We start from the raw sequence: 19150 nt of genomic DNA on the forward strand, positions 1-19150 counted from the left end.
ACTTAATATGATAACTTTGATAGCAAACCCCTGTGCTACACTAGTGTATATATCTCTTTAAATATTTTCTATTAGAAGGCTTTTGTTTCCAAGTGGACAGCATCCCCTGAGGAAGCCCAGATTTAGGGGGAAACATGTCAGGAACCACACTAATCTCGCTGTATCCATAAGGACTGTAATATATGTACTTGCTGTAAAACTGCTTTTAAACATTTTTTAACCGATGTTAAAATAAAATGTTTTCCTTTTAAATGTATCTCTTTGGATCCACTTCTAGTTTATGCACCTTAAAAATCCCACGAACACTTCAATATTTTTCTATCTCAGGGATCTGGTGCTAATTTTGGTGTTTTGTGCATGGTTAAGAAATTATCCTCAAAAAGAAAAAGTACAATCAGGAAATTCAGCTCTTACAATAAAAAAACAGTTCAATCATTGTATAGATATCTTCAACATCAAATCTGTTATTTATTCATTGATATCCTTGCTAATGGAGCATTTTTTTTTTAACAAAAAAAAAAAAAAACACATAAAAAAAACAAAAAAAAGAAATTGGAAAGGGGAAGAAGGGAAGGTAAATACCGATGCAGACTCGGGATACTTATAAAGTAATAATATACTTCTATTGCGCCATGTCTATTCAAGTGTTATATATTATATCGTGTAACAATTATGTACCATTAAAATACTATAATATCAGGGATCAAATATTGTGTTGTAATGATGTATTTTTAAAATCAAACCAGCAAGCCCATATCTTTAAATGTTTATTAGTCATGCCCTTGGCATTATACGTAAGTTCTTCTTTAAAACATATCTCCTCCATTTTACGTAACCACTGGCATAGGTTAGATTTTTGCTTCCAATACATAGGAATCAGAGATTTAGCTGCGTTTAACAGATGCAGGGTTATTGAATTTTTATGTCTGGATATTGATTGCGAGGTACAAATTGAACTGTGTCCTTTTGTATTATAGAGGCCTTATTGATTACTGTCTGCCAATATTTTTGAATAAAGGGACACGACCACCAGATACAACCGTGTGTAGCACGACCTTCACATTCTCCCCAACATAGAGGGGAATTTGTAGGGAACATTGAATGTAACTTAACAGGCGTACAGTACCACTTGACAAGTCATTTATAATTAACTTCTTCTATTCTAGAAGAAAAGGAGGTGACATGAGAAAGTTTCAGAATCTTATCTTTTTGTATTATTGAGACTGGACTGTAAGTCCGTTTCCCAGCGAGCCAGGTACGCTGGGTACCCTGACTTTTGTACGGACAACAGAGCTTTATAAAATTGCAATATACATTGCTGAGGACGGTCTACAAGTCAAAATATTGCCTCTACTTGATTAAATTCATCTAGTGATCAAATGGGTTGTGGTAAACTACACACAAAATAGGATAACTATATCGCCAAAGATCCATGTACCTGTATCTTGTAGGGCCACATATTAATTACATAGATTTCACTTTAGACTTTTCAATCACATGGTGAAGTTAAGGTGTATCCTCTTAAAACCATGACCTAAACCCTTTTTCTAAGGAACCATTTGGAAAATAGGAATGATGTAACAGAGGCATCAATGGTGAGTTATATTTCCATAAATATCGGGAGTGCAAAGAGTCCCATAAAGCCAAATTAGATACCGTCAAGGCTGTTGCTGAAGGCACCAAGGCTCTATATGTATGTGGGAGCCACACAATGGCCGATAAATCAGCTTCCGCCATAGTATGTTCCAACCGCACCCAGAGCCTGCATATTTACAATCTGCTATATGTGTTAAGGCTATTGCCTGGTAATATAACCCTAAAATTAGGAAGAGCTAGTCCTCAGAATCCTTTAGTACGGTACAAGAATTCCTGGGGAATTGTAGAATGATAACCTTTCCATATGAAATGAGAAACCAAAGATTGAAGGGTAGAAAAAAAACATGAGGGAACTCCAAAAGGAATAATCTGAAACATGAATAAAATGGGTGGGAAAATATTCATTTTAACTATATTTATTTTTCCCAGCCAGGTATGGGAAATATGAAACCCCCTTACTTAGGTCAGATTTAACTTCATTCAAAAGAGGGAGATAACAGGTGTTCTATGCATCCTTGTGCATGCAGTCACATATATGTCAAACTGTAATGCAGTGTCACGTCTACCACAACAGAGGTGGTCAGACACTATAGCTGGCTACTGTGTTCTTTACCTATAGCAGCCCCCTTTACCATAAGGCAAGCAGGCCTGCCGGTACTTGGTTGTCCCCAGGACTTATACACAATGCTATAGTGCCTGGACACCAAGCCAGATCAGGCGCGAATTGAGCAAACAAACAAGTATTTGCGCTTGGCAGATAGGCAGAGTGGTTCAATAACAGTCCGGGTAAAAGGCAGGCTGAGTTCAGGGAATAGTCCAATATCTGGTCCAAGGTCATACACAGGGAAATCCAAAGCTGCTTGAGCAAGGCAGACAGACGGGGGGCTTGATCAGGAATTACACACGTTTCACTCTCTATCACAAGCACGCGAGTGAGGGTTTGGCTGGCTTATAACAGATTTGGTTTTCACCCAGAGACTCATCACATCAATCACCTTGCAGGTGGACAGACAGACAAGGAGAGTGCTATAGCCAAAACCTGGATGCTGGAATGAGGAGCAGGAGCACTATATGCTCCTAAGATACAGCTGCTGCTCCCGGTCTGAGATCTGTGTGGGTCACTGTGTGAGTTCAGGGACATGCACACCCACATTGATGCCAAATCAAGATCAGCGGTTGTGTCAGCGCAGCTGCTGCTCACCAGTGTTGTCAACCGTCAGTATTTTTACTGGCAGCCAATGCCAGTAAATAACAGTGATAGGAATAGGTTGCCAGTTAAAAATATGGTTGTGACGCTCGGCCGGCTGAGACCATCTGAGTGCCTGTTACAGTGTGTTTGGGCAGCACTGGTGGCAGGTGGATTTAGTGGAGGTGGTGCCTGAGCGTGTCGCTTGATGTCATGTTGCAAAGGGAGCCGAGCGGAGCGGCCGAAGCCTCATGTGTGGGTCTGGACAGGGACGCGAGCAAGGCAAGCCAGGAGCAGGACTGTCAGTGTTGTTTGGACTGAATGGACCACCTGCCATAGAGAGAGACTGTCACTGTGACTCAGGAGGGGACGTGTCGGTGAAGTGTCATCGTCATCTGTGCTGCTGCACACTACTGTCAGTGTCACTGTGAGAGTCAATTTCATGTGTGTGTGCCTGCCCATTCCAATTTCTTGCCCTCCTGAGACCTGTCCCTGAGCTACTTACTTACTATATCAAAAATAAAATAAGGAATATGTTTTTTGTGTTAATATCTACCTTAAATCACATTGCTGATTGCATATTGTACTTGTTTGTAGCCTAAATACTGAAATTTACACTTAAAACTGTAATTGTGTAACTTTCCAAAAATGCCAGTAAAAATGCGGTGGTCTAAGTGGTAAATAATGCAGCGCTAACCAAATAAATCCATAAGTGGAAAGAGTGGTGGGGAAAAATTATACAACAAACCAGATGTACAAAGTGTCCAATAAATGTACAAAAACTCGATAAAAGAGTGACCAGACACCTGGTGGCCCTGGAAAATGTGGACCAACAAAGCCTAGAAGCGAGCAAGTAAGAAACAAAATGGTCTCAAGGGAGATCAATCATGAAGAGAACATAAAAATAGATGTGTATATACTAATGGATCTAACTGGATAGTTCCAACGGCCGTAACTAGAAGCCGGCCGTGGGAAAAGACTAGAATGGAGAGAGGACTTCCGGGTCACGAGGCCAATCCCGGAAATGGATGGCTCCGCAAGCGGAAGTGAAAGAACATCTGACCAGAAGTGTTCTGATCGACCTGATCACATGTCCAAACACAGATCACATGACAGGCCAACCAGGACGTAAACAATGACATGACAGAGGGATACAAAAGCCTCAATATTGAGCCATGACGCCGATTGACCACAGATGCATATAGTAAATGGAACACAATGCAAGGATAATATGGTAGGAGTGATAATGTAAAAATAAAAATATGATACAATACATAATATAGTAACCGAACATGGGCATGTAGGCAATACATAGGTATGAAAAAATAAAAAATGTTCATAAAAGAAAAATACAAAAATACTAAACAGATATGAAAGGACAAAGAAAACTTCCAGAAAGAATTAAACTTAGGATTGATTGATAAATGAGTTGATATCCCACTCCATGTTCAAGCCAAACGGTGAGTAGGATCTGAGCTCATATATCCAGTATGTCTCGAGGCGGAAGACCCAGCGTAACGGGACTCCCCCCTCCAGTGGGGGACAAACTTGTCAATGATCTGAAACAGAGTCCCCTTAGGATCCTTATTGTGAAACTGCAAATAATGACGGGGTACGCTATGTTTACCCTTCCCATTTTTATGCCTGCCACGTGTTCATTCATGCGTGTGGAGAATGTCCTGATGGTGCGGCCCACATACTGCTTTTTTCAGGGGCAGGTAAGCAGGTAAACAATGAATTTTATGGCACAGGTAGTGAAGTGTCTCATAGAATAAATGCGTTCAGTGGTTGTTAAAATAAAAGTGTCTGTTTTGCGTTTCACTCAATGTTGTGGAGGCACACATTGCACTTTCTGCATGGGTAGTAACCCTTACACTGCTGAAAAAAAGAGACTGTTTTGGGGGGGTCGATCACATTCAGTGCAATTTTCCCCTGTATTGATCGTGCTCCCCTGAATATCACACCAGCCTGTTCTGGAAGAACAGGACCCAACAATCTGTCGTTGAAGGACTTTCCAATGTTTCCTGAAAATTTCTCTAACCTGCCTAGATTGAGTGGAGTGGGTGGTGAAAAATGACCATCTGAATTTGTGATCTGTGACATGCTTAGGTCGTTCCTTAAGAGTAGAGCTTCTATCAATCTGAAGAGCTCTATTTATCTCTACATCTAAGTCAGCAATGTTATAACCTTTCTCTATAAACCTTTCTTTAAGGACCTGAGACTGCAGAAGAAAATCCTGGGTTCTCGTGCAATTCCAGCACAGCCTCAGAAACTGGCTACGAGGAACGGATTTGAGCCACTATGTTTGATGGCAGCTATCAACCAGAATATATCCATTGCGGTCTGTAGGCTTAAAGTAGGTCTTAAACTCTAGATGTTGGTCAACAACCATGATTTCAAGGTCTAGAAAGTGGATGGAAGTTAGACTGGCCTCATAGCTAAGAATGATACCTCGATCATTACAGTTAAGTACAGCCATGAAAGCGTCCAGAGATTCCCAGTCGCCCCTCCATAGGAGGAGGAGGTAATCGATATACCTAGCCCAGAGAACCAAGGATTGGAGGTCCATTTGAAGGTTTTCCGTCTCTTTTCTGGATTCCACCCTGGAGGCCCTGGACCCTGTTGAGCTCCACAATTTGGCCAATTGTGGCACCATGTCTGTATGACTCCATGTCGCTGACATAGGAGTCCACCTGTTCCGGTAAGGGCACACGCACTTCTCTATTGTTGATGATGCAATATTTTTGATGTCCTCCATATCAAACAGTAACCCATACACCTGTTTATTTTTCCACATTTTCCAGGGCCCCCATGTGTCTGGTCACACTTTTATTGAGTTTTTGTACATTTATTGGACACTTTGTACATCTGATTTGTTGTATCATTTTTCCCCACCACTCTTTCCACTTATGGATTTGTTTGGTTAGCGCTGCATTATTTACCACTTAGATTCTTTATATGTTTGTCACATTTTTATGCAGCTGCTTGACACCTCAATTATTTTGGTTTAGCACAGTAATATCCACACTCCACTACCATTTTTGACTATTTTTTAATTGCCGCTTTTCCCCTTTCACATTTCCTTACATGGATGTTTTTGAGTATAGGACAGCTAGGTCCTTCAACACTGCAGGTGTTTTTATTACCACCAATCCTGACCCTGAGATTGGTGGACTGTTTCTCAAATTGAAGGATCTGATGATCAGCGAACTACATCTCCAATGGGATACAGCTTTCCTTGAGCAATATGTTATGGAACAGATGGTGCCCAGAGGCCTCCGTTGGGACGTCTACCCACAACAAGACAACCCAAACATGGAGTCATGGTTCAAATATTTTAATGAAGTAGGGATCCAACTTTTACAATTTTTAATTGATAAAAAACAAACCAAACTGTCTCAGATCGACAAAGAAATTAAAGATCTTAGAGACAGAATGGTTTCACACAAGACTTCAGCAGAATACATTACACTCTCTATACCAAGAAGAAAAAGACCAGAGAAACAAAAAACAAAAAAATACAATAGGGACCTCACTGATTACAAGACAAACTCTGTCTTTAACTGGCAGAAAAAGCTACTATACCCATTTCTTTGGAGGTAGATACTCCTCCCATGGAGACATTTAACTCCACAGTCTCCAACCCTGAAAGGAGGCTCACATATTAGCCCCCTCAGAGGGTCGAGTCTGGGTCTAATTATAACCATGGTTATGCTCAGGAATCTAAAGGTGGGCCCCCTAAAAATCTAGGCCCGAGGAATGCCCCCCCATACCTTTCCACTTCAGGGCCCCCAGGTACCCTACACCAGGGGTAGGGGACCAAGAGGTGGAGGTAGGGGACAATACCGTGGACCCCCTCCTGACTCCTATTACCGGGAGGAAGGCAGAGGTTCCCCCCATAATCGATGGAGTCATCATGATAATTATGGCCGGAGACATCAGAACCATGATTATAACTATGGAACTCCGATTCGCACACAGAATCATTTTTTACCACTCCGGGACAATGCCCCACGGGACACCTATGAAGATACTTATTCTCACCATGATAGAGAGGATGACCTACTTCATAGATCTCCCTATAAGTATAACCATAATTATCCCAGTTCCACGCAATATTCAGGTTTTCCAAGACCCATGCCAGAATACCCAGGGAGTCAAGAAAGAAAAGAGGGACTGGGGGGAGGAGGATCCAAGGCAAAAAGAAAAAGAACTTGAAAGGTGTCGGCATTTTCAACCTCAGTTCTGTCCTCTTGACAGATGCTGAGAAATCAGTTCTGGACAAAGGGTTGAAATTTGTCCCTCCCAAACCTGTCTAAATTTACCAATTTCATAGACGTCCAAAAGTTTATATGTAAATTGAATATTCAGAGGTTTCTTCTTTACCAGCCCCCTAGTATTACACCTGGGGTAGTTAATTCTACCCCATGGATGCTACCCTTACAGCCCATGAATGTGTCCATTCAGGGTTATCCAACCCTTCATTATTTAATCCCCCTGGTACCGTAGCACCATCCATTCAGGTATTTCATAGTCTTGTTTTACAAGACTTAGAAAAACTCCCCAACCAAAATAAAAAACTCTGCGTTGATCCAAATATCAAAGCGGGACTAAAACAGATATGTGAACGAAAAAATTTAATTAACCACCCCGCCGATAAGGGTGGGGGGATTGTTATATTGGACAAGACGGACCACGTGAAGGAGATGACTAGAATCCTGGATGATTCTAGTACATACAGTCCCATTCCATTGGACCCAATGGTCAACTACAAAAAAGCCTTGGTCCAATTGATTGATGAGGGTTTTGCACTAGGGATTTTAGGCAAGGAAGAAAGTAGTTTCCTTGCTCCTCTTGTCCCTCGCATTCCCACCATCTATTATCTCCCCAAGGTCCACAAGGACCCAGTCAATCCCCCTGGCTGACCCATAGTCAGCAGGATTGACTCGGTCACTTCCCGTATTGGGAATATGTGGATTTTTATCTCCAACCTATTGTTCGTTCCATCCCCTCCTATCTCAAGGACACCAGAGATACCATTAAACTCCTTGAGTCTGTTGTCTTTAAAGGGGGAGGATTTTGGTTACAGCGGATGTCGCCGCACTCTGTACGTGCATACCCCACTCTTTGGGCTTCTCCGCAGTAGAAAACTATCTGTCTAAACAGACCACTCTTCCTTTGGTCCAGCGCAATTTCATTATGCTGCTTCTCATGTTTGCCACAAGGCATAATTATTGTTGGTTTCAAAACCAATTTTTATTTACAAAAAAAAGGGGTGGCCATGGGGGCAAAGTTCGCCCCAAGTTTGGCGAACCTTTTCATGTCCCAGTGGGAGGAGGATGTCGTCTATGCCTCCCAGAGACCTGAACTGGTTCTCTGGGCTAGGTATATCGATGACATCCTCCTCCTATGGAGGGGCAACCGGGAATCTCTGGACGCTTTCATGGCCGTACTTAACTTTAATGATTGAGGTATCATTCTTAGCTATGAGGCCAGTCTAACTTCCATCCACTTTCTAGACCTTGAAATTATGGTTGTTGACCAACATCTAGAGTTTAAGACCTACTTTAAGCCTACAGACAGCAACGGATATATTCCGGTTGATAGCTGCCATCAAACACAGTGGCTCAAATCCGTTCCTCGTAGCCAGTTTCTGAGGCTGCGCCGGAGTTGTACGAGAACCCAGGATTTGCTTCTGCAGTCTCAGGTCCTTAAAGAAAGGTTTATAGAGAAAGGTTATAACATTGCTGACTTAGATGTAGAGATAAATAGAGCTCTTCAGATTGATAGAAGCTCTATTCTTAAGGAACGGCCTAAGGATGTCACAGATCACAAATTCAGATGGTCATTTTTCACTAACCAATCCGCTCAATCTAGGCAGGTTAGAGAAATTTTCAGGAAACATTGGAAAGTCCTTCGCAATGACAGATTGTTGGGTCCTGTTCTTCCGGAACAGGCTGGTGTGATATTCAGGGGAGCGCGATCAATATAGTGTTGTATATGTTGTAATATGTTCACCAATTTATGTGGGACATTGTTGTGTGTATGTACACATGCAGTCAATGTTGACCAGGCCAGAATGACAATGGTTGATTTGTCCAACTGAATTTTAACATAGCAAGGGGACAGCTGAAGACTCTTTGATGTGTTAATCTTATGCAAGTCTATTTGAACATTTCAAAGGGTGTTCAGGTGGTATCTGTTAATCTAATCTAATTACACATATCTAAGGGTACATTGTTTAAAGGACCATAGAAGAAGTATTTATTGATGGTAATTAGACTTGAGGGGGGGTAACAATAAGATCAAAGAGTATTTTGGGTTGACCTAGCAGAAACTCCCTCCTAGTGGACTAGTATTTCATAGAGGACATTCAAGCTGAGTTTTAGTTTTGAGTGAGGCTTGTGTGTGTATGGCTGGGAACACACAGGCCTAGGAATATGGGTCTCTGAATTATATTTCCTCTGTCGGATTTTTTTGTCATCTGTGGACTTTGGACTTTGTTCTGTGTTGGAAGTCAATAAAGTGCATCTCTCTGGAAGAATTGGGTTGCTGCGGAAGAGTACTTACTAATTAATGATCATACCCACTATACCACTATCCACCACAATATTATACCCGATCACTACATATAGGGGCAAATTGCACGGAATGTGATCGACCCCCCCAAAACAGTCTCTTTTTTTTCAGCAGTGTAAGGGTTACTACCCATGCAGAAAGTGCAATGTGTGCGTCCACAACATTGGAGAGAAACGCAAAACAGACACTTTTATTTCAACAACCACTGAACGCATTTATTCTATGAGGCACTTCACCACCTGTGCCACAAAATTCATTGTTTACCTGCTTACCTGCCCCTGCAAAAAGCAGTATGTGGGCTGCACCATCGGGATATTCTCCACACGCGTGAATGAACACGTGGCAGGGATAAAAAATGGTAAGATTAAACATAGCCTAAGGGGACTGTTTCAGATCATTGACAAGTGTCCTCCACTGGAGGGGGGAGTCTCGTTTACGCAGGATCTCCCGCCTCGAGACATACTGGATATATGAGCTCAGATCCTACTCACCATTTGGCTTGAACGTGGAGTGGGATATCAACTCATTTATCAATCAATCCTAAGTTTAATTCTTTCTGGAATTTTTCTTTGTCCTTTCATATCTTTTTAGTATTTTTGTATTTTTCTTTTATGAACATTTTTAATTTTTTTCATACCTATGTATTGCCTACATGCTGATGTCTGGTTAATATATTATGTATTGTATCATATTTTTATTTTTACATTTCTATTATCACCCCTACCATATTATCCTTGCATTGTGTTCCGTTTACTATATGCATCTGTGGTCCATCGGCGTCATGGTTCAATATTGAGGCTGTGGGTCTTTTGTATCCCTCTGTCATGTCATTATTTACGTCCTGGTCGGCCTGTCATGTGATCTATGTTTGGACATGTGATCAGGTCGATCAGAACACTTCTGGTCAGATGTTCTTTCACTTCCGCTTGCGGAGCCATCCATTTCCGGGATTGGCCTCGTGACCCGCAAGTCCTCTCTCCATTTTAGTCTTTTCCCGCGGCCAGCTTCTAGTTACGGCCGTTGGAACTATCCAGTTAGATCCATTAGTATATACACATCTATTTTTATGTTCTCTTCATGATGGATCTCCCTTGAGTCCATTTTGTTTCTTACTTGCTCACTTCTAGGCTTTGTTGGTCCCGGTCATGTGACTTACCTCCCGGGTCATGTGCTCAGTGTTCGAGCTGGTCACATGGTTGAACGATCCTTTTCTTCCCAGGCTTTTACATCCAATGATTGCCCGGAGTTCTACCATGTGACCACTGGGTGGTTCTATACACATTTCTGGGTCACTTTCTGGTTGGCTTAGCGGTGCATGTGAACAGCAGTATCCTCTTTCCATTGGGTTCCAGAATGAGGTCTGGAACTCAGCGATCAGCTGGTCACCTTACACTCAAAAGTGACCATCTTTGGATCTGGACATTGATTGGCTTTTTTTGAATTGTTGGATCCCTGTGTAGTCTATAAATATTTCAGCAATGTGGGGGAGCTGATATATGCCCCTGTCGAAGACCCATTGGTCGAAACGTGTAGGCTTTTTTTGGCTTATTGCTCTCCACATTGCCCAGCTTTTATTTTCGTGATCACTTTTATACTTGTATGATGGTTTTTAGAAATAAAATACCATCTTTTTGATTTACACCATGTGGAAGCATTTTCTTTCTCCACATAATGCTTTGCTGAAAGTGGCTCCAGAGTCCTGTTGATCCAATCATCCAGATCCAGTTTGATGCACCTAAGGATTGAAGGTCCATTTGGAGGTTTTCCGTCACTTTTCTGCATTCCACCCTGGAGGTCCTGAACCCTGTTGAGCTCCACACTTTGGACATTTGTGGCACCATGTCTGTATGACTCCATGTTGCTGACATAGGAGTCCACCTGTTCCGGTAAGGGCACACGCACTTCTCTATTGTTGATGATGCAATATTTTTGATGTCCTCCATATCAAACAGTGTTTGGTTCTTCACCACTCTTCACTAGAAGATCAGCCTTGGTTAGACTATAAACCATACACCTGTTTATGTTTCCACATTTTCCATGCTCCCAGGTGTCTGGTCACTCTTTTTTATTGAGTTTTTGTACATTTATTGTACATTTATTGGACACTTTGTACATCTGATTTGTTGTATCATTTTTCCCCACCACTCTTTCAACTTATGGATTTGTTTGGTTAGCCCTGCATTATTTACCACTTAGATTCTATACATTTTTTTGCACCTCAATTATTTTGGTTTAGCACGTAAATTTTAGATGTCATGTCAGTAAATTTCCTTTTTTGTTTTCTTTTTCTTTTAAGTTTTTATTATCATCATTGAAAAATGTTTACAGTATAATCATCATGAAAAAATCATTACAATATAATTCACAGCAAATTCAAAATATGTGATCACAGTCTATTGGTTATCTTATTACTGTGGTGAACAGAACTAACAATATAGAGAAATAAAATAGAAAATAATATAATGTAAACTCTTGACTTTGACTATATCTATTCAATTTCAAATTGTACACCTGCCTATTTTAAGATATGTTAAAGCCTCACTCCCCCTTCGACACCCCAAAAGGGATCACACTGTGTCCAAGGAGGGGTGAGGATTCTCCCTCTCATTATCCATTTTTTCTCTTATAAACTTCTATTTGAGAGAAGAGAGGAGATATTATTGACAGGCTGTGATATCCAGTTCAAAGATTATTACAGAATTTAACAGGGGTACTATATAATGTTCCCATTATACTAGATCAAAGTCAAACATCCTGACCCTAGTATGAAAAATTAGTATATAAACCTGAGAATTTCTATGTAACTTTAAGAAAAAATTATACTGTTCCTAAAACAGAAAAATAAGATATTTTAAAGGGAAAAGACTAGGGGAGAAGAATAAAAGATAAAGGAATAGTACAGAAAAAGAGTATAGAATGCCTGTTTGTCTGATGTGAAACTCAAAAATCAACGATTCGTGTTGCTACCTATGTCCGGTATCAGAGAAATTCCCATAAACCGAGCCCAGGGTTCCCAAGTGGCTTCAAATTGTGTGGTCTTGTCCAATAAGGAACTGATCATTTTTTCGTGTTCCATTATCAATGAAATCTTTCTTTTCATGGACAATAGAGAAACCGAAGACTTCTTCCATGCTTTGGCAATAGTCAATTTGGCTCCTGTCAATATAAACAGAATCAATTTATGGGTGATTTTAGGGACATGCAGCAAGAATCCATTCAGCAAAGCAATTGCTGGTGTTTGAGAAATAGCACAACCTGTAACATTTCGTATGATGTGGAAGACCCTATTCCAAAATCCTCGGATTCTGGGACATTCCCACCATCTGTGAATCATATTCCCTGACAGCCTCTAAAGCATAAAGGTGAAGTGGAAGGGAACATTGCTGTCAATCTTGTGTCAATCTTGTGGGAACCAAGTACCATCTCGTGAATATTTTAACATTAGCTTCGATGAGTGAAGTATTGTATAAACCTTCAATCGAGCGGGAATAGTTCTCATACCAGTCTTCCAGATCCCATTCAGTCTGAAGGTCTTTCTCCCAGGCCAACATGTATGGTAATTTTACGGAATTAGAAGCAAGTGAAGCATAGATCACAGAAATCCCCCCCTTCCGCTCCATGGCTTGTGCACACCAACCTTCATATGCTGTAAATCTTGGAGGATTAGGTTTAGTTTTCCATAAAGAGTGAACAAAGCTTGAGATCTGGTAAAATCTAGACTTTTCTGTAGAGGGAAGATCTAGTTAATGTATAAAATGTTTAAGGGGTAGTGGGCCTGTGCAAGAAAAAAATTGACCAATGCGGTACACCTCCTTGTCCCTCCACCACTTGAAGGCCTCAACATCCATGCCATGTTGGAATAGAGGATTTTGGAACAGATGAGCTAATGGTTGTATTTCCAAAACCAGGGAAGGAAGCTTCCTAAGGGAATCCCACAAAGTAAGGGGTTGTGAAAGGGTTGGTGACAGGATTGGAGGCCTGTTCCTGGAGGAAACCATAGTAAATATTCCATGGAGAATGTAGGAGCTGCTTGGCTTTCTATTAATATCCAATCTGGTCGCTCAGTTTTAAGGTATATAAGGGACAATTGTGCTAATCGGGCTGCTTGATAGCACCATAGGAGGTTTGGAAGACCCAATCCACCTTGCTTAGGGAGATTAAATAAGTTACGGTTTGATAGACGTGAACCTTTCTTGTAGCATATCAATTTATTAAGTTTACCTTGAAATGTTTTTAGATGGTCCCTTCTAATCGGGATAGGAAGGGATCGAAACAAATACAAAAGTCTAGGCAATAAGGTCATCTTGATCGAATTAATTATACCAATCCAGGCAATATTGTGTGACTCCCAATTCTTGAGATCAGCTTCAAGTTTGGGTTTTTTTTTTACATTGGGGGGCAATTGGCTTGGTACAGATTTTCAATCTTGGAAGTTATATTAAGTCCCAAATATTTAATTGATTAATTACTCCAGCTAAATTCATATGTTTCCTGTAATTGGGAGACCATAGAGCTTGGGAGGGACACATTGAGAGCCTGAGATTTAGACATATTCACTCTTAGTCCTGAAATTGACACAAATTCATTGAGCAATGAACATATCTAGGGTAAGGAGGAATTTGGGGAAGATAAAAATAGCAGATCAGCAGCGAACAGTGTGCATTTATGATTATTTTGGCCACACTAAATCCCCCTGATATTTGGATTAATACAAATGGCTATCGCCAAGGATTCAATCATTATAGCGACTATCAGGGGCGAGAGGGGGCAGCCCTGATGCGTGCCCCTGCCAATCTTAATTTGGTCAGAGAAGAGTCCATGAAGTCTGACTCTGGCTACTGGTGTTGAATATAAGGCTTCCAGGATTCCTAAAATTTTTGGACCAAATTCCCATCTTCTAAGGACTGCAAAGAGTCCATGAAATTGAATCGAAGGCCTTCTGAAGGTCTAACGATAATAGCATTCCTTCTTGTTTATGACCTCCCTCCCATTCTGATTGCATTATTGATATAAGATCAACCGCCCTTTGCACTTGATCAGGACCCTGTCTACCAGGGATAAGCCCCACCTGATCTTTATCGATATATACTGTAGTCCTATAAATGATGCCAATCGGTTAGCTAATATTTTGGTCAATATTTTAAGGTCATTATTAATTAGAGAGATAGGTCTATAGTTCTCTGTTTGGCTGGTGTCTTTATCTGGTTTTGGGATTACAGATATATGCCATATTGAGTTGATTACCTATCCGAGTGCCCTTAGTCATGGAGTTGAAGAATCTAGTGAGGTAGGGGGTTAGAAGATCAGAAAAAGTTTTATAATAAGGGGAAGAGAAGCCATCAGGCCCTGGAGCTGTACCACCCTTTAAGGCTTTTATAACTTCTGACACCTTCTCAATGGATATGGGAGCATCCATTTCTGCTTTATGAGTAGTCGTCAATGTTGGAAGATGTAAGTTGTCTAGGACCTTGTCTATTTTAGTGGGGTTAGAATTTATCTCTGCCTTATATAACTCAGCATAAAAGTCCTGGAATGTCTTCATTATGCGCTGTGAATTTAGGGTAAAGGTACCATCCGCCTGTTTGATTTTAGGAAGAGCGTGTGAACGAAGCCTGGGTGACAATTTATGTGCTAGCATGGTTCCTATTTTGTCTTTAGTCTGGTAAAACTTGGCCCCAGATCATCTGATATATTTATCCTCCTTTGTTGTGAGAGCCAAATTTAGGGCCATCCGAGCAGCATCTAGCTTGGAAATAGGGACATTGGAGGGATCTCTTTTATGTTGTTTACTTAAATTAATAAAATCACTCTCCAATCTCTCTATTTCTGACATCCTCTCTCTTTCGTCTCGCTGAAATTTGTATTAGTTTGCCTCTAATGGTCACCTTGTGAGCCGCCCATAGAGTTTCTGCAGAAACATCACCCACATCATTAAGGCAAAAGTATTCCCACAGAGCCTCCTGTATTTCAGACACTAAAATGGGGTCCTTCAAAATAGATTGATTAAGAGTCCAATGAAAAGCCTGTTGTCCATAATTATCTCTTCTTACTGTTAATAGAACCATGGAATGGTCTGACCAAGCTACGTCTAAGATAGAGGATGTAATGGCCAATTGAATATGATGTATAGAGACAAGGATGTGATCTATACGTGAATAAGACTGGTGTGAAGAAGTGAGTAAAATCTCGTACGTTTGGATTTAGTTCCCTCCAAATGTCAGTTAAACCAGGTTGAAAAATCATTTGCGCTATTTGTAAACTAGCTCTAATGGGTCTAACTGATTGTGCTTTAACCACTTGCCGACCGCCTCACGACGATATACATCGGCAGAATGGCACAGGCAGGCAGAATACGTGATCTTCCTCCCGCGGGCGGGGGGTCTGATTGGACCCCCCCCAGTGCCCGAGGCAGTCGGCATTTCTCCCCCGGCGATCGGAGGTGAGGGGGAGGCCATCCATTCGTGGCCGCCCCCCTTGCGATCACTCCCGGCCAATGAGATCATTCCTCTGCTGCTGTATAGTAAACAGCAGCAGGGGAAGTGATGTCATCTCTCCTCGGCTCGGTATTTTCCATTCCGGTGCCATGGAGAGAAGATATCAATGTGAGTGTAAAACACAACACACACACGGTAGAACATGCTAGGCACACATTACACCCCCGATCACCCCCAATCATCCCCCACCCCCCCACCCCCGGTCACACTGACACCAAGCAGTTTTTTTTTTTTCTGATTACTGCACTGGTGTCAGTTTGTGACAGTTAGTGTGGTAGGGCAGTTAGTATTAGCCCCCTTTAGGTCTAGGGTACCCCCCTAACCCCCCCTAATAAAGTTTTAACCCCTTGATCACCCCCCCGTCGCCAGTGTCACTAAGCGATCATTTTTCTGATCGCTGTATTAGTGCCATTGGTGACGCTAGTTAGGGAGGTAAATATATAGGTTCGCCGTCAGCGTTTTATAGCGTCAGGGACCCCCATATACTATCTAATAAAGGTTTTAACCCCTTGATTGCCCCCTAGTTAACCCTTTCACCAGTGATCACCGTATAACTGTTACGGGTGACGCTGGTTAGTTAGTTTATTTTTTATAATGTCAGGGCACCCGCCGCTTATTACCGAATAAAGGTTTAGCCCCCTGGTCGCCCACTGGTGATATGCGTCGCCCCAAGCAGCGTCAGCTTAGCGCCAGTACTGCTAACACCCACACACGCAGCATACGCCTCCCTTAGTGGTATAGTATCTGAACGGATCAATATCTGATCCGATCAGATCTATACTAGCGTCCCCAGCAGTTTAGGGTTCCCAAAAATGCAGTGTTAGTGGGATCAGCCCAGATACCTGCTAGCACCTGCGTTTTGCCCCTCCGCCCGGCCCAGCCCAGTCCACCCAAGTGCAGTATCGACCGATCACTGTCACTTACAAAACACTAAACACACATAACTGCAGCGTTCGCAGAGTCAGGCGTGATCCCTGCGATCGCTAACAGTTTTTTTGGTAGCATTTTGGTGAACTGGCAAGCAGCAGCCCCAAGCAGCGTCAGGTTAGCGCCAGTACCGCTAACACCCACGCACGCACCGTACACCTCCCTTAGTGGTATAGTATCTGAACGGATCAATATCTGATCTGATCAGATCTATACTAGCGTCCCCAGCAGTTTAGGGTTCCCAAAAACGCAGTGTTAGCGGGATCAGCCCAGATACCTGCTAGCACCTGCGTTTTGCCCCTCCGCCCGGCCCAGCCCACCCAAGTGCAGTATCGATCGATCACTGTCACTTACAAAACACTAAACACATAACTGCAGCGTCCGCAGAGTGATCCCTGCGATTGCTAACAGTTTTTTTGGTAGCGTTTTGGTGAACTGGCAAGCACCAGCGGCCTAGTACACCCCGGTCATAGTCAAACCAGCACTGCAGTAACACTTGGTGACATGGCGAGTCCCATAAGTGCAGTTCAAGCACAAGTAGTGTCCCGCTGCCACCAAGAAGAAGACAAACAGGCCCATCGTGCCCATAGTGCCCTTCCTGCTGCATTCGCCAATCCTAATTGGGAACCCACCGCTTCTGCAGCACCCGTACTTCCCCCATTCACATCCCCAACCAAATGCAGTCAGCTGCATGAGAGCCATTTTTATGTCCTCCCGAGTACCCCTACCCAACGAACCCCCCTAAAAAAGATGTCGTGTCTGCAGCAAGTACGGATATAGGCGTGACACCCGCTATTATTGTCCCTCCTGTCCTGACAATCCTGGTCTTTGCCTTGGTGAATGATTTGAACACTACCATACACTAGTTGAGTATTAGCGTAGGGTACAGCATTGCACAGACTAGGCACACTTTCACAGGGTCTCCCAAGATGCCATCGCATTTTGAGAGACCCAAACCTGGAACCGGTTACAGTTATAAAAGTTACAGTTACAAAAAAAAAGTGTAAAAAAACACAAAAAAATGTATAAAATAAAAAAAAATAGTTGTCGTTTCATTGTTCTCTCTCTCGCTATTTTCTCTCTATTGTTCTGCTCTTTTTTACTGTATTCTATTCTGCAATGTTTTATTGTTATTATGTTTTACCATGTTTGCTTTTCAGGTATGCAATTTTTTATACTTTACCGTTTACTGTGTTTTATTGTTAACCATTTTTTTGTCTTCAGGTACGCCATTCACGACTTTGAGTGGTTATACCAGAATGATGCCTGCAGGTTTAGGTATCATCTTGGTATCATTCTTTTCAGCCAGCGGTCGGCTTTCATGTAAAAGCAATCCTAGCGTCTAAATAGCCTCTAGACTGCTTTTACAAGCAGTGGGAGGGAATGCCCCCCCCCCACCGTCTTCCATGTATTTCTCTGGCTCTCCTGTCTCAACAGGGAACCTGATAATGCAGCCAGTGATTCAGCCAGCTGATCATAGAGCTGATCAGAGACCAGAGTGGCTCCAAACATCTCCATGGCCTAAGAAACCGGAAGCTACGAGCATTTCATGACTTAGATTTCGTCGGATGTAAACAGCGCCATTGGGAAATTGGGAAAGCATTTTATCACACCGATCTTGGTGTGGTCAGATGCTTTGAGGGCAGAGGAGAGATCTAGGGTCTAATAGACCCTAATTTTTTCAAAAAAGAGTACCTGTCACTACCTATTTACATTCCCTGAGAGAACAATAAAAATGATTAAAAAAAAAAAAAAAAAATGAAAGGAACAGTTTAAAAATAAGATTAAAAAGCAAAAAAAATAATAAAGAAAAAAAAAAAGCACCCCTGTCTCCCCCTGCTCTCGCGCTAAGGCGAACGCAAGCGTCAGTCTGGCGTCAAATGTAAACAGCAATTGCACCATGCATGTGAGGTATCACCACGAAGGTCAGATCGAGGGCAGTAATTTTAGCAGTAGACCTCCTCTGTAAATCTAAAGTGGTAACCTGTAAAGGCTTTTAAAGGCTTTTAAAAATGTATTTATTTTGTTGCAACTGCACGTTTGTGCGCAATTTTAAAGCATGTCATGTTTGGTATCCATGTACTCGGCCTAAGATCATCTTTTTTATTTCATCAAACATTTGGGCAATATATAATGTGTTTTAGTGCATTAAAATTTAAAAAAGTGTGTTTTTTCCCCAAAAAATGCGTTTGAAAAATCGCTGCACAAATACTGTGTGGAAAAAAAAATGAAACACCCACCATTTTAATCTGTAGGGCATTTGCTTTAAAAAAAATATATAATGTTTGCGGGTTCAAAGTAATTTTCTTGCAGAAAAAAAATTTTTTTTCATGTAAACAAAAAGTGTCAGAAAGGGCTTTGTCTTCAA

The sequence above is a fragment of the Aquarana catesbeiana genome, linkage group LG01 (genome assembly GCF_042186555.1).
Source record: "Aquarana catesbeiana isolate 2022-GZ linkage group LG01, ASM4218655v1, whole genome shotgun sequence".
Classification (NCBI taxonomy): domain Eukaryota; kingdom Metazoa; phylum Chordata; class Amphibia; order Anura; family Ranidae; genus Aquarana; species Aquarana catesbeiana.